Below are 16,623 nucleotides of genomic sequence, written 5' to 3' on the forward strand. Positions count from 1 at the left end.
ACCCAATTATTAGTAATTTATTTCCAGTGTTTTAACCACAGATAATACTGCTATGAATATTTCTGTGCAATAAGTCTTTTCTTTTTAATTTTAATTTTAAGTTTTGTCTGTTTTTACATCCCAGCCCTTTCCTGATAATCCTTTCTGCAACCTTTCTCACCATTGGACAAGCCAAAACCACCAAGATGGTGACTGGATCTGAAAACGTATTTGTAGCTAGATGGTTCAGTGAGTAGAATGCTGGGCACAGGAAGAACTCGGTTCAGATTTCATCTTACTAGCTGTGTGATCCTGGGCAAGTCAACCTAACCCTGCTTGCCTCAGTTTTCTCATCTGTAAAATGATCTGGAGAAGGAAATGGCAAATTACTTCAGTATCTTTGTCAAGAAAACCTCAAATGGAGTCACAAAGACATACCTCAAATCTCTGGTTCTCCATTTCTTAACAAATAGAAGAGTATGTTCTCCTCTTCCGAGATTGGTCATTACAATTAGAGTTCAACCACCCATCAGTATTATTTTTATTCCTTTATGTATTGTATATTGTGTATTTTCCTGGTTCTGCTTAACTTGTCCATCTATTAATTCATATAAATCTTCCTATGCTTTTCAAAATTCCTCATCTTCATTGTTATAGAATACTATTATAATCACATCCCATTCCAATCATGTATCACAAATTGATCAGCTATTCCCTGGAGTCAATAGGCACTTCTATGTTTCCAATTTTTTGTTAAGATGTCTTTCCTGCCCACTAATACCCCTTTTATATTTTAAGATCACAGTCTCATAACAATAGAGCTAAAAGAGACCACTGAGGCCAGATAATACAAACTTCTTATTTTATAGATAAGGAAGTTGAGACCTGGGAGGATTGTGACTTCTCTAAAGTCTCAAGTAATGCATGACAAAGTCAGGATTTGAACCCAGAGCCTTTGATCCAAACTCCAACACTCTTTTCCTATTAAAAGTGAAGAAATTAAAGCTCAAAGAGGTTACTAAGCTTCAATCTCAACTCTAATGCCAATTCTTTTTTTTGCTACCCCATAATACACCTTCAGGAGTCCCAAAGTTGTCATTTCCCCAGGCAAAGGGCATGAATAGCTCAGTAATTTCTCTTTTCAAATTCCAAATTGTTTTCCAGAATAGAATAGTTGAATCAATTCACAATTCCAGCAACAGTGAATAGCATACCTGTCTTCTTATATTCCCTACAACAATAAAGTTTTCTCATCTTTTCCTATCGTTGCTAATTTGATGGGTATGGAGTGATACCTTAAACAAACACCTCAGATTTATTAATTTTAATTAATGCTCTTTTCCTTTTTTTACATTACTTTTATACCCAAAGTTCTCCTCCCACAAACTTCCTTCATAATAAATAAGTCCAAATAAGCAAATCGAATCAACACATACACGTCTTTGTCTAAAAACATTTAAGTTCTGAACTTTTTATATTATTGTAGTTATCAAGTAAATTGTTCTCTTTATTCAGTTTACTTTGCTTTGCATCAGTTCATACTAGTCTTCTTATGTTTCTTCAGATTTGTTGTATTCTTTATGGTACAGCAATTTTTAGTTATGTTAATATACCAGAATTTTTGCCAGACCAATTCTCCACTCATTGAACAACCAATAGCCTCATGGAATCTCTAGGTCAAAATGATTTGGCTCAGTTACTTAAGGACAAAATAATTGAATAATATTTCTTTTTAAAATGTTTTATTGATTGTCCTTGTTGCAAAGAAAAACAATAAGCAAAAACATTGACAGTGACTGCATCTAACACTGTACACAAATTCCTTCCTAATAGTTCTATACCTCTCTGCCAGGGAAAGAGGTATATTTCATTATTTGTTCTCTGGGATTTTCACTTTTTTTCATTATTCAGAGTTAGACTTTCTTTTAGTGATTTTTTAATTTACATTGTTGTAATTATTATGTGTGTATGCATGCATTTATATATGCATATATATTACTCTTAGTTCTGCTTTTTTGACTCTGCTTTAGTTCATACAGGTCTTCCTAGGTTTCTTTGGATTTTTCATATTTATCTTTTTTTTTTTTTTGGGAAACGGGGGAGGAGGATCAGCCAGGTAGCTCAGTGGATAGAGAGCCAAGCATAGAAACAGGTCTTCGGTTTATATTTGGCTTCAGACACACTACCTAGCCAGGTGGCCTTGGGCAAGTCACTTAACCCCAAGTCCTTACCACTCTTCTGCCTGAGAACCAAAAAATACTATTGACTCCAAGATGAAAAGTAATGGTTCAAAAAACCTCCTTAAAGGAATTCCATGTGAACTGGAAAGACCTCCAGGAATTGATGCAGAGTGAAAGGAGCAGAGCCAGAAGAATATTGTACACAGAGACTGATACACTGTGGTAAAATAGAATGTAATGGACTTCTGTACTAGCAGCAATGCAATGACCCAGGACAATTCTGAGGGACTTATGGAAAAGAATGCTACCCACATTCAGAGGAAGAATTGCAGGAGTAGAAACACAGAAGAAAAACAACTGCTTGAACACGTGGGTTGATGTGGACATGATTGGGGATGTAGACTCGAAACGACCACACCAATGCAACTATCAATAATATGGAAATAGGTCTTGACTGATGACACATGTTAAAACCAGCGGAAATGTGTGTTGGCTATGGGGGTGTGTGTGAAGTGGGGATGAAGGGGAAAGTAAAAACATGAATCATGTAACCATGGAAAATTTTTCTAAAAAATAAAATAAATAAAAATAAATAAAAACCCTCCTTAATAATATTCCATTCCGTTAATATGAATATGCCTTTTGAATAGCCTATGTAAAAATAGAGGCATGGTATGCCATGTAGGAAGAACAGAAAGTAAATCTACTTTTTCAGTGGACAATTGCTTTTTCTTCTTCTTTGGTACCATAGCAGCAAGAATGCTGTTATGAATATTTTGGTATTTATTGGGTCTTTGTTTCTGATTTTGAATGCCTTGGAGAATTCAAAGGCTAGAAATGGAATCTTTGAATCAAAAAGAAAGAATATTTTAGGCTTTTTTTCTAGAAAAATTCCACACTGAAATAATGGTTGAACCACTTCACAGCTCTAACAACAACATATAATATGCCCATCTAGTCATAGCTCCTCCAGTGTTGACTTTTCTTGTCTCTTGTCACCTTTTCCCATCTTTGCCAATTTGGATCATGTTGAAGTGAAACTTCAGAGTTTTTTTATTTTGGATTTTCCGTATAGTGATTTGGAATATGTTTTCATCTGAGTAGTTATAGTTCGCAATACTTTTGAATTGTCGATCCTTTGACCACTTGTCTATTGGAAAATGATCCTTGAAGTTATATATTTGTTTCAATTCCCTAGAATTTAATTAATTGCATGGTTATTACAAATTGTTTTCTAGACCAACAGTTTATAGCTACATTGATGGTGACTACCCATGGTCATTTTCCCATAGCTTCCCCTCATCCCCAGAAATGAAATTTACCATCTTTTACAATCTTAGCCAACCCCCTCCTTTAACAGAGTGGAAAAATGCTTCCCAGAAAGAAGAGATTTAAATAAAATCACATAGATAATAAGTGGTCTTCTGTCATTTCTACCTTCAATCTCTTCCTTTCATTCCATCTTGGAGACATACTTTACTCTCTTCCAAATTTAATTAGTTGTCTTTTTTTTCTTTACAATATCTTTTTCATCTGTCCCCTTCTCTTTTTTCATGTGACCATAATCCTAGTTTAGGTTCTCATCACTTACCCCTTAGTCAATTGCTATAGCCTCCTAATTGTTTTTTCCCAATTAATTAATTAGTTAAGAATATTTTTCCATGGTTACATGATTCATGTTCTTTCCCTCTCCTCTCCCTGAGCTGATGAGCAATTCCACTGGGTTATACATGTATCATTGTTTAAAACCTATTTCAATATTATTAATACTCCTAATTGTTTTCCCTACCCATAGCCATTCCCTTCTCCAATCCATCCTGCACAAAGATGTCAAGCTGATAGTCCTAGAGCACAGATCTGATTATGTTACTCCCCTTAAAAAAGCTTCAGTAGCTCATGATTGATCCACAGATAAAAATAAAAACTCTTCTATTTAGTATATAAATCCCTTCCCTTCCAACAATTTATCTTAAATTCATCTTTTCAGTTTGACCTTATAGAACTTTTCTTCAATATTTTAGGTCCTACCCAAGAAGACTTACTTGCTATTTATTCAAAAGTGATATAGCGTGTCTCTACTTTTACTTGGGCTATATCTCCTGTGCCTGAAATATAGATGCCTATCTCTTAGAAACACTATCCAGAATGTTTGTTGTCCATTCATTTCAGTCCTGTCCAGCTCTTCATGGACTCCTTTGGAGTTTTCTTGGCAAAGATAGGGAGTGATTTGCCATTTCCTTCTCTAGCTCATTTGACAGATGAGGAATCTGAGGCAAACAAGGTTAAACGACTTGCTCAGGGTCACACGATAAGAGTCTGAGATCAGATTTGAACTCAGAAAGATGAGTTTTTCTGATTCTAGACCTGCCCATCTAGAATGAAGAATGTAAATTCTTTGAGTAGAATGGAAATCCAAGCAGGGAAGGAACTGCTTAACTATTCCTGGTGCCTAGCACATAATTAGTGCTAAATAAATGCTTTTTTATTGATTTTCTGATTTTTTTTAAGGTTCATCTCAAGTGTCACCTCCTGCTCAAGACCATTTCAAGTCCCCTCCTCCTAGTTGGGACAGTTATGGACCATGCAAAATTATGCTGCATTTACTTTATATATATTTACTCATCTGTGTATGTTTTATTTTTTCTCTGTAGGATGTAAGCTCATCAGAGGAAGAGATTATTTCATTTCTATTTTTGCATCAGTTCTGGGTTTGAACAGATGATTTCAGTATGGAAAGATAAATTATCTCTACTACTCATTCACTAACATTTGGAGCAAATGCTTTCAAAATGGATAGTTATGTGGTAAAAGTTTCTATCCAACATGGAAAGCAGAGTCCAATGCATAACTAGTTTCCAAGTATAGTTTATTGAAGTATATAATACAACCAGCCAGGCCTCAAGATGAGGAAGGGTATAAGAGCACATAGGTCTCTGGGGTTCCCTAAAGGACTTCATGTCCCATCAGATCCCATGTCTATGGACAACAATAGCAGTGAATCTTCTTCAGTAGTTTTCTTCCATAGCAAGGTGTTCTGAGCCTAAGTAATTCTTGCTTATTTGGTGAAAAAACTGGGCCCTGATGAATTTTATTCCATAGTACTTTGCTTCATTTACATACTTATTTCAATAATTCAAGAATTGAGCTAATAAATGGAGGTGAACAGCTTATCTCTCACACACCAACTCTAGAAGAAGAAAAAAATTTAACCTAAAAGTAGCACCAGATCAAATAATGATTAAGAAATCCAATGAGAGGGGACAGCTGGGTAGCTCAGTGGATTGAGAGTCAGACCTAGAGATGGGAGGTCCTAGGTTCAACTCTGGCCTCAGACTCTTCCCAGCTATGTGACCCTGGACAAGTCACTTGACCCCCATTGCCCACCCTTACCACTATTCCACCTAGGAACCAATACACAGAAGTTAAGGGTTTAAAAAAAAAAGGAATCCAATGAGAAACTTTATATGCTCCAGAACTACACACAAAGTAAGCCAGAAACTCATAAGCAAAAAGAAAGGGGACTATCAGAAAAGATAGCATCAGTGCAGGCAAATAGGATAAAGCCTCTTGTTATGACCGGAGATGGGCCAGAAATACCTGTGTTCTTCAAGGCTCTACATCTTGAGCCAAAATGAGTGAAAGGTTCCCACAAAAAAAAAGCATCAGGGTGGCCAGGATTCTTAAGAAGGTGTGGCAGTGTTCAGACCACAACAACTAAGGCCTGTCAACAGCTAGGTCTCTAATACTCTATACCAAGATGCTAAAGAGGACCCTAAAGATCAAGCATCCTGAGCTTCAATGATCCAGAAAGTCCTAAAACTTATCAGTATACTATTAGTTTTAGGGACCAGCTAGGTGGCACAGTGGATAGAGTGCCAGGCACAGAGTCATGGAAACTTGAATTCAAATCTGGTCTCAGTTACTTACTGGCTGCATGATTCTAGTAAAGTCACTTAAATTTGTTTGCCTCAGTTTCCTCATCTGGAAAATTCCCTGGAAAAGGAAATGACAAACCATCCCAATATCTTTGCCAAAATAATACCAAATGGGGTCATGAAGAGTTGGATACAACTGAAACAAATGTACACTAACAACATTATTAAATTAGTTTAGAAACACTTTGGGAGGTCAATAAAAGAACACATGTTGGCATGTCAAACATCAGGTTGAAACCAAGTAGGACTAATCAACTTACCCAAAAATGCAGTAGAGGTTAGAGCCTGATCTTGGCACCAAAATCCAATTAAGGAATTAAGGCTACAGATATGAGTAAACTGAAGAAGATTCTGACCACAATAAAATTTTATTATAGATCAAGAGTTACCCAAAAATTCATTCTAAAAGGATAGAATAACTTCATAGCAATTGGCTTAAAAGAAAAATAGTTTTTCCACAAGGACTCTGTGTCACCTAGAAAAAAAGGAAACAAAAGATAAAAATTAAATAAAAGCTCTGGAAAAAAGAATTGGAAAGAGGATAGTTTAGATCAGAAAGTGGTAAAACTTAACCAAAAAATGGAATCCTTAAAAATTAGAGTAGTTGATGGGGCAGCTAGGTAGCTCAGTGGATTGAGAGCCAGGCCTAGAGACGGGAGGTCCTAGGTTCAAATCCGGCCTCAGATACTTCCCAGCTGTGTGACCCTGGGCAAGTCACTTGACCCCCATTGCCTACCCTATACCAATCTTCCACCTATAAATTAATACACAGAAGTTAAGGGTTTAAAATTTAAAAAAAAAAAATGTAAAAAAAAACAAAAAACAAAAAACAAAAATTAGAGTAGTTGAAATCAATGATTCCATGAGATAACAGGTTAGAATAGAACGGATCAGAAGATGTTAAAATTAGAATAAAATATAAGATATATGTTATAAAAAAAATAACTGACCTATACAACAAATCATGAAGAGATAACTTAAGAATCACTAAACACATGACAATACAATGATTCAGGACAATTCTGAGAGACTTAAGACAAAGCGTACTATCCATCTCCAGAGAAAGAACTGTTGAAGTCAAAATGCAGATGAAAGCATACAATTTTTCACTTGTTTGAGTTTATGTTTTGGGGTTTGGGTTTATAAGATTACTCTATTACAAAAGTTACCAATATGGGAAAATGTTTTGCATAATAATACACATATAACCCACATGGAATCCCCTGCCAGCACTGGGAGGGGAGGTAAGTTAGGAAAACTTGTACAGAAATTGATAATTATATGTAATTGGTAAAACAAACAAACAAAAACAAATAAATGAATACCAAAAATAAATAAATCACTTTGGGAAGTACCAAAAAAAAAAGCCAGAATCATTAAACTCCTTAAAAATCACGATTTTTTTTCAAAGCCTAGAAACTGTATTTCAAGACATTATAGATGAAAATTACTCAACTCTATTAGAAATGGAACGCAAATGGAGAAAAAATTCACTAATCACCTTCTTAAAACATACACAAAAAGAAAAGTCCCAGGAATATCATAACCAGAATCTAGAGGTAAAAGAAAAAATACTGTAAGCATCTAGGAAAAAAAGAGTTCAAGTGCCAAGGAACTACAGCCAGGATCACACAAGATCTGGCAGCTAAATGAGAGGAAATCTTGGATTGAAATATTCCAGAAAGCAAAGAGATAATCTTACAATCAACAATTATATACCCTGACAGGCTGAGTATAATCCTACTGGGGAGAAAATAGACTTTTGATGGAATAGATTTTCAAATATTCCCAATAAAACACAAACACCAGAGTCAAAAGAAACCTAAAAAGGTAAATTTTCTTGAGCAATTAGGAAGGACTATACTGATGAAATGTTAATATTATAGTGGAAGAGTAGAATCAAATGTCCCTTCAATATATTAATGTTTTCAAATGGTTTTGAGGGAATTCAATATAAGGCAGAGGACCCAAGAGTGTATAGGTTCTATCATGAAACTTTTAAGGAGGTGGGGAGAAGGAAGAATAGAAGGTAAAAGAACTAGATTGGCATAGAAAGAGGAAGAAGGGGAGGAATTTTTTATTTCTCATAATTGGGATATATGGAGAAAATATACACAGAGGAAGGGAGTGGAGCAGAGAAAATGAACTGAGAGAGAGAGGGAAAGAGAGAGAGAGAGATTATGTGTTTTGTGTAGTGATTGAATTCAGCAGGGAAACAGGATGGTTTAGGGAAAGGGGGAAGGTAAAAAGAAAAAGAATATTTGGGAGGGAAGAGTACAATCAAAATAAAAATAAATGTTGGAGTAGAGTATGAATCCTAAAGTGGGGAAGTAAAAGGGAAAAAAGGAAATATTTTAAAAATAAGAAGGTGCCTGTCAATTTTGGGAATAGCAAAAAAAAAAAATTCAATATATGAATATAATGAAATATTGCACCATAAGAACTGATGAGAAGTTTCAGAGAATCCTGGGAAGACTTCTGTGAACTGATGCAGGGTAAAGTGAGCAGAACTAAGAGAACAATTTATATAATAACAACATTGTAAAGCAACGGTGAAAGACTTAAGAATTGTGATTATTGCAATGATCAACCACATCTCCAGAGTATCTATGATGAAAGAGGTTACCCGTCTCTTGAGAGAGAGGTGATGGATTCAAGGTATGTAACAAGATATACATTTTGGACATGACCACTGTGTAGATTCATTTTGTTTGACTATACTGATTTTTAAAGCTTTTTTTCTTGGAGAGAGACTTGATGAGGAGAGGGGAAGTAGCAGTAGTAGTGTAAATAAGAAAAAAGAACATCTAAACCATCTTTTTAATGCACAGAAAGAATCCAAAAGGAAGCACAGACAAGCACAGACAGCTTTGAAAATTATATACTGAATTTGTTACATACTTTAAAAAAAACCCTCTTACCTCTTCTTCTAGAATCAATACTATGCATTGGTTCCAAGGCAGAAGAACAGTAAGGGCTAGGTAATGGAACTTAAGTATCTTGCCCAGGGTCAAACAGCAAGGAAGTATCTGAGGCCAGATTTGAACTTAGGACTTTCTGTTTCTAAACCTGGCTCTCTCACCACTAAGCCATCTAGCTGCCTACTGTTACATACTTCTAAAAGTATAGAATAGAAATTCACAGTTTCCTATAAAATCTTCTTTTTGTGTTCTTTTTCTGTAGAATGAGTTTTTTGGGATGCCTTCAAGCTCAGAATAGCAAGAAAAAAATTAAATATATTTCGTGGATTCATAATCATGTTCATTTGGGTACTCCCTAGAATGATGCATTTCACAACCTCTCACAAACACATGATTTTTGTCCATGTCCTCTCATAAATCTTTCTTATAAGATGTATCCAGAATTAGAGCACTTCCTCTAGATCATGGATTCTTATCCTGGGGTGTGGAGAATTTATTTAAAATTTAAATTTAAATATAATCAATTTCCTTTGTGATCCTGTCCAGAGAGAGAGAACTGATGAACTCTGAGTGCAGATTGAAGCATATTTTAAATTTTTCTTTGTTTCTCGCTTTTTAGTTTTTTTAGGAATATTGATAAGTTAGAGAGTGCCCAAAGAAAGTAAATTAGGATAATAAAAGGACAGGAGACCATGCCACATGAGGAACAGTTAAAGAATTTAGTGATGTTTAGTTTGGAATTTAGTTTTAGGTTAGGCATGACAATTGTCTTCAACTATTAGAAGAGATATGTTGAAAAGGCACTAGACCTTTTCTTCTTGATCTCAGAAGGCAAAACAAGGAATAGTGGGTAAAATTTAGGCCAGCCTTGATCTGATTTAAAGAAAAACTTTCTGACAATTTGACATCATCTTGGAGGGTGATGGACTTGGATGATTTTTTTTTAAATTTTTTTTAATTAATTAATTTATTTTATTTTAAACCCTTAACTTCTGTGTATTGACTTATAGGTGGAAGAGTGGTAAGGGTAGGCAATGGGGGTCAAGTGACTTGCCCAGGGTCACACAGCTGGGAAGTGTCTGAGGCAGGATTTGAACCTAGGACCTCCAGTCTCTAGGCCTGGCTCTCAATCCACTGAGCTACCCAGTTGCCCTTGGATGATTTTTTTGACAATGATGCCACAGGAAAAATCTTTGGATGGGTTGTAGTAGCTAGATCAATCAGCCTCTTAAGTCCCTTGCACTCCAGTATTTTATGATTTTACAGGTGACAAAAATGAAGTGTAGAGGAGAAATTTTAAATTAATATTTATTCTTGAAATGTGAATATTTGAGTGGTTAAAGAGTTTCATCTAACTATTCAAGTGGGGGGAAATCGTGGTGTTTATTCCCCAGATTATGACAGGTAATTAGCTGGAAAAGTTATTGAATTTTCCCAATGGTGGTTGTGAATGATAAATATGTATATATTTACATATAGCAATATACTAATTATTATTTTATGCATATATCATATACATACACATATGCCACACATTTGCATACACATGTATTGGGGAGGTAGACCGTAGGAATGGACAGTAAATTCAGTCCAGAATTAAATAGGAGAACAAGTGGGATTACCTTCAGAAGATTATTAACAATTCATACTTCTCCCAGAATCCAAAGATCCTTTAATTCTTCGAGAAACAAAGGCTCATCTTTTAAAAAATGGATTTCTATTGTTATCTTTTGTTTTCATATTACCTAGGTTTCTCCTTATATTTTCCCCCTTTTCCCTTTCCAGAGAGCATCACTTATAACAATATTTTCTCTTAAAAAGAAAAGAGAAAGAGGCAGAGGGAAAAAATTAGCAAAACTGATCAGCAGATTAAAAAAATGATATTTTATAAATTGTCTTACATTTGAGAACTTTGGCCTTTGCAAAGGATAGCAAAAAGGGATTCTTTTTGTATTTTTTCTTTAGGGCTCAAGCTTCTTCTTTATAACATCACAATGTCCATTTAAATTATTTTGTGATGGTTGTGTTCTCCATTTGTACTGTAATCATTTTGTCTACTGTTCTGGCTCTGCTTAATTTTCTTTGTATCAGTTCATGTAAGTCTTTCCATGTTTCTCTGAATTCATCCTATCTATTGTTTCTTATAGTACATTCGTGTGCTTCCATTTGTTAAGTTATTCTCCAATCATTATTTTACCTTGTAAAAAGCCATAATACTCTTGTCCCTGAAGGATTAAAAATGGATATTATTCAGAAGCCAGAAGAGGAAGATTAGATTAGGTACTGATTATGTATTGATTAGGAAGTACCTAGCAGGAAGGAGCTGGAGCTGGGAATTCCAGGTTGGAATGAAGGAGGAGGAAGTCTGTCTGTGTCCTGAGTGTGGACTCCATTAGTGGTGGGCAAAACTGTTGCCAGCCTGGGAGACCTCAGAGCAAAGGACACCCTGCTTCCTGATTTCTCCTGGGATCCTGTGTGGTGTGGCATCTAAGAAAAGGACAAGATCTACAGAGTCAAGAGAAGAGGTGAAGTTTGAGTTCTGGCGGACAGTGCTTCAAGCAAAACCCTCTCTACTTGGTTCCTGAGACAACTTTAGCTCCTGGCATCCAGAGATCATCAGTGGATTGCAGTGAGAATCCCAAAGCCACAAAGTCCTAGCTGTACTCAAGCCTGGCAGATTCCAGGTTTGAGGCAGAAACCCAGAGACTCCATTTACAGCTCCTTGGGCCCTGTTAGTTTAGATCACTTAGATAAGAGTAGAATAAGTCCTCCCATTGCCCTGTGGTTTTATCCCTTAGATTTTAAGTATAGAAATCCTTTCCCACCTTTTAGTCTAACATAATTAAAGTTGTTAAGTCCCTTATACCTTGTTAGCCTGTTACTAGACTCTGGTCTAGTGGAAGCTGGGTGACAGTTAAGATCAACTGCCATTCCTGTGGAAATCCAGTAAACTCTGATCTCTTCACCCTGATCCAGTCTCTCATAAATCCTAGAGTGTGTTCCCACAAACCACTTAGTTTATTGTAATATCCCTGGTGACCCCATTACCTCACTTATATTTTTCTACAGACAGGAACAAGGGGTGTGGGCAGACTTCAACAAAACTTCAACAAATAATAACTTTGAATTATTCAAATTATAATAATTTCAAATAATGAATAAAGAGTATCATTAGAGAAATATATGGAGAAAAATGGGTTTGTCACATTGCAAACTAAATGGAGGACATCGACAGGGGCTGCACAGGATGGGCAGGCGTGAAATTGTTAGCACTGGCAAAAACATCCAAATCAATGAGCTCACAGGTCAATTGAGTAAGGAATTTGAAATCTGAACATAGAATGTCATAGTTGGAAGGAACTTCAGAGGTCATCTATTTTGAGAGACAAAGTGATACCATGGAACGAATGCAGCTCTTACAGTCTAAGGACTTGAGTTCAAATGCATTTCTACCATTATCTGTATGACTGGACAAATCACTTGCTCTGTTTGGATCTCAGTTTTTTCATATATAAAGTGAGAAAGCTGGATTAGTTGCCCTCTGAGAACCTTTTAGCTCTAAACTTATGAACTGCATTTACAGATTCTGAACCTGAGGTCAAGGGAGGGAAGAGGACTTTCCCAGTGTCACACTGGAAGCTCGCTCACTCACTCATCCTGATTGGCAAGAAGGAGTAGCTAAATCCAAGGACAGCTGGCTAGATTGGACCTGGACTTGCTAAGGGGGTCACTTACAAACCCACAAAATGTGTTTATTTCTTATGTCAGCAGCAGCTGGGCCTGAAACACACTGGTCTCTGGGCACTGGGCCCAAGCCAAACATTCTGAAGTCATTTCTCAGAAGGGGGATGTGTTTCCAGTCTCTGTATGGTCTCCCAGACAGAGCCACTTAGACCAAGGAGCTCAGAATGATCAAATGTTCGCCCCAGAAGGGATGCTGGAGATTACCTAGTTCAACCTCAACCCCTCGAAGCCCTGCCAATTTGCAGAAGAGGAAACCAAAATATCTAAATGTTTTATACGAGGTCATCTCAATAGGGACAAATGTTTGCGCACATGCACAACCACTCAGTAATCCTCAGCCCAGGGGATGAGAATCCACCCTTCTTAGTGGGTCACAGCTTACCACCCACTGTGAATGCTGAGCCACCCACTCGCTGGGTCCAGCGGGTCTGTCCCTAAGATTTCAGGGAATTTCACGCAGTATTTGAGTGTATGTGGGCCTAGGGGTAGGGGAACCTTGGTACTTTTGTGGTCCAATTCTGCCCACGCTATAGGCGGATCACTGCCTTCCCCCGTGCTCAGTGTGTAGGCTCTGAAGAACACAAGTAAGTGTGGCACAGAAGTTTGTGGGGTCATAAGCAGTCTCCCTTTTTGTTCTTCCTTGTCTAGTGGAATATTTGTTTCTAATGATAATTTTAGATTCATAATAACAAGAAAAAAAGAATTTCTTTAAATAAAATGAGAAGGCTTAAACTAGTTGCTCTCTGAGGTCCTTTTAGCTTTAAATTTTTGATCTTTGTTTACAGATTCTGAACCTGAGGTCAAGAGAGGGAAGAAGACTAAAGTGAGATAATTCTAAGGGAAGAGAATAAGCATTTACATAGCACCTACTATATGCCAGGCACTTTACAAATATTATCTCATTCAACCTTCACAACAACCCTGCGAGGTGGTTCCGGTTTTATCCTCATTTTATAGCTGAAGAAACTAAGGCAGATGTTAAGTAACTTGCCCAGGATTATACGCTAGTAAGTATCGACTGCTAAATGTGAACTCAGGACTTCTAGAGTCCAGGCTCTTACTTCATGCCCTGGGGCGCCATCTAGCTACCTCTTTGTAAAGCGCTTAGCACAGTGCCTGGCACACAGTAGGCACTTAAATTAATATATGTAATATGCAATATAATAAATGCTTGTTCCCTCACTCCTTCCCTATCCCCAGCTCTCTCTGTTCCCTTTCTTATCACAATAAACCTAATCCAACAGACACTCACTGAGCATTTAAATGGTGGGAGAGAGCACCGGAAGATGACTAAGTCCCAGTCTCCCCTCAAAGAATCCATAAGCTAGAAGAGAAGATAACTAATTTATTTCAATATATGTGGAGTCTGCGCCCTGTCTGTAAATTCCACCTTCCTCTGCCCTTTGTAGTGATCTACTTTCTGAAGTTGTTGCTTTGGCCAAAAAAAACAAAAACAAACCATCCTTGGTGGCCAGACCTCAGATTATAGACACGAAGTCTATCTCCATACCAGGATGGGGCACTTTCTCAGCTTGGCAGGACTGTACCCCTCCCCCACTTCAGATCTTGTATCCCACTAGCAAAGTCCTCAGGGACTCAGGATCACACCCCTAGGATCATAACGAAGCATTGGAGAATTCTGACTATGTCATATGCCTACTAGGCTTTAGGTTGAAGCTCGTGACACCTCTGCGAGGAAAGCCCAGCAAAATTATCATTTTACAGATGGGGAAATGATGTCTCATGTGCCTTCGTTATGCAGCTAGTGTCAGAGCTAGAACTCAAAACCAGATCATTTGGCTCCATGTTCACTGTTACAATATTTTGTAAACGTTAATATGCCAATAGATGTTAGCTGATACTATTGCTGTTGTTATTATGATGATTGTCGTATCATTTGGGGACTGGCCAATAAGGGTCCGGTCCTCTGGACCTATGTATCATGCACAATATTCCCTACTTTATTTTAAACCAGCATGTAGAACCTTAGTGAGCCTACTCCTGGCCATGGGTCTCTGAGAGGCTGGTACTGTGGTAATGAAGGGTCTTCTAACTGGCTATATATGTGATATATCCAGGTTATATACAAAAGGTTCAAATGAATAAGTTTTTTTCACTCTCTTCCATGGCAGATTTTGAGCGAAGGAGATTTCTATGAGTCTTCAGGTAGGAAGAAGGGCAAAATTCTTAACTCTCTACACAACCAGCATGTAACCCTGAGCATATGGGGTCTTGTGTGTGTGTGTCTGTGTGTGTGTGTGTATATATATATATATATATATATGGGGGTTCCTTTTATGATTTTAAGTATCCGGAGAAAGAATGGCTAGGGTTACTATTTTGTGAGCCTTGAAAACTCAAAAGAGTCATCAAAGGTGCCCTCAGCAATCAGAGGCAGTAGCAGAGATTCCAATAGCCAGTAGCAACAGTGGTTCAGTCTGCTAAGGACTGAGGAGTGACCTGCTTCACTGAGCTGTTAAGACAGTGCATCCTGGAAGAATGCTCATCCCACCCAAAAGAGAAAAGGAACAATTCATCTAATCCAGATTTACCAAGCCCCTAAACAAAATTGGTGGGGATTGTGGAAGAAAAAAAGGACTCCAGGGGTCAATAGCCTCAAGATATGTTTTTGTCCCACATGTGACTAAAGGTGTTCAAATCTACCTTTGTGCTTTAAATATCCATTAACTCCAGGGACCTTATCTGTGTGTTCAAGGGGAAAGTAAGCCTCCCAGTTGGGAAGGATTGTTTTGTAATTTCTGTCCACAGTAAACTTCAGCAAATATCCCTTTGTAAAAATTCCCTAACTGAAGTCAACTAGTTGATAAGAATTGTGGAGAACACACTAGATGGGAGCTCATGATTAATAGTATTAGAAGCCATAACCTTTCAAGATTACCCCTTCAACTCCAAAGGGCCAAGTTGTTATTTCTTTTTGGGAACTTAATCTTCCAGATCAAGAGGGAGTTGGGAAAAATAAGCCCAGAAGGAAATAAGCACACACAAGGCAGAATGAAAAGAGGGTCATAAGAAAAACATAAATCAAGTGCTGTGGGAGCTCTGAAGAGAGAGAGGTCACTTCTAACTGAAGGATACAGAAAGGTTTCCTGAAGGAGGTAGCACCTGAGCTGAGGCTTCGAAGGATTGGGAGGATTTCAGAAGGAAGGCTACTACCTCCTTAGGCAGCATATAATGAGAGACCTTGAATGCCAGGGTTTTAACTCATAGCCCAAATCCTTAGTGTGTTGTTTCTTTCTCTTCAATCAGACCGACAATCAACAATAAGGCAGCATGGTTTTCTGAAGTGCTACAGGATTGTGGAGGTCCCTAGGTCAAGACCTGACTCTTGTAATCTTTCAGAATAGTAGAGCCCATGCTATAAAAACCAAAACCAAAACAGCAATCAGCAATGATTTTATCAATGTTAGGAAGTTCGGTCCCAAAATTGGTGACCTCTGGCACAGAGCACGGAGCCTAGAGTTGGGAGGAGAACACTCCGGAAGCAGGACAGCAGACTAGGGTACGTAGATGGGACCCCTTTCCACCTTGAGAGTTCAGTTCCAAGGGGTTTCCTCCTGTTCCACTTAGTACTCAGCCCAAGTGGGGAAGTGCCTATGATGAACAGCCCATACTTCAGGCTCCCGGAGTGTTTTCTTGATAGCATTCTGACCAGGACCATGTACCTGGTTAGGATATGAGGTCAGTAGTCTGAATCCTGCTGCCCTTTCTTTATCTAGCACAGGAAGAAGAGGGGCTATGTCTCTAGACTTTAATTAGGATCCACTGGCTCACTCCCTTCCTGAGAAGGGAGTCACACTGGTCTGGCTCCTTATTTCCATCAGCCTAGGGACAAGATCTCCCTTT

This window comes from Gracilinanus agilis, chromosome 2, assembly GCF_016433145.1.
Source record: "Gracilinanus agilis isolate LMUSP501 chromosome 2, AgileGrace, whole genome shotgun sequence".
Taxonomy (NCBI): Eukaryota; Metazoa; Chordata; class Mammalia; order Didelphimorphia; family Didelphidae; genus Gracilinanus; species Gracilinanus agilis.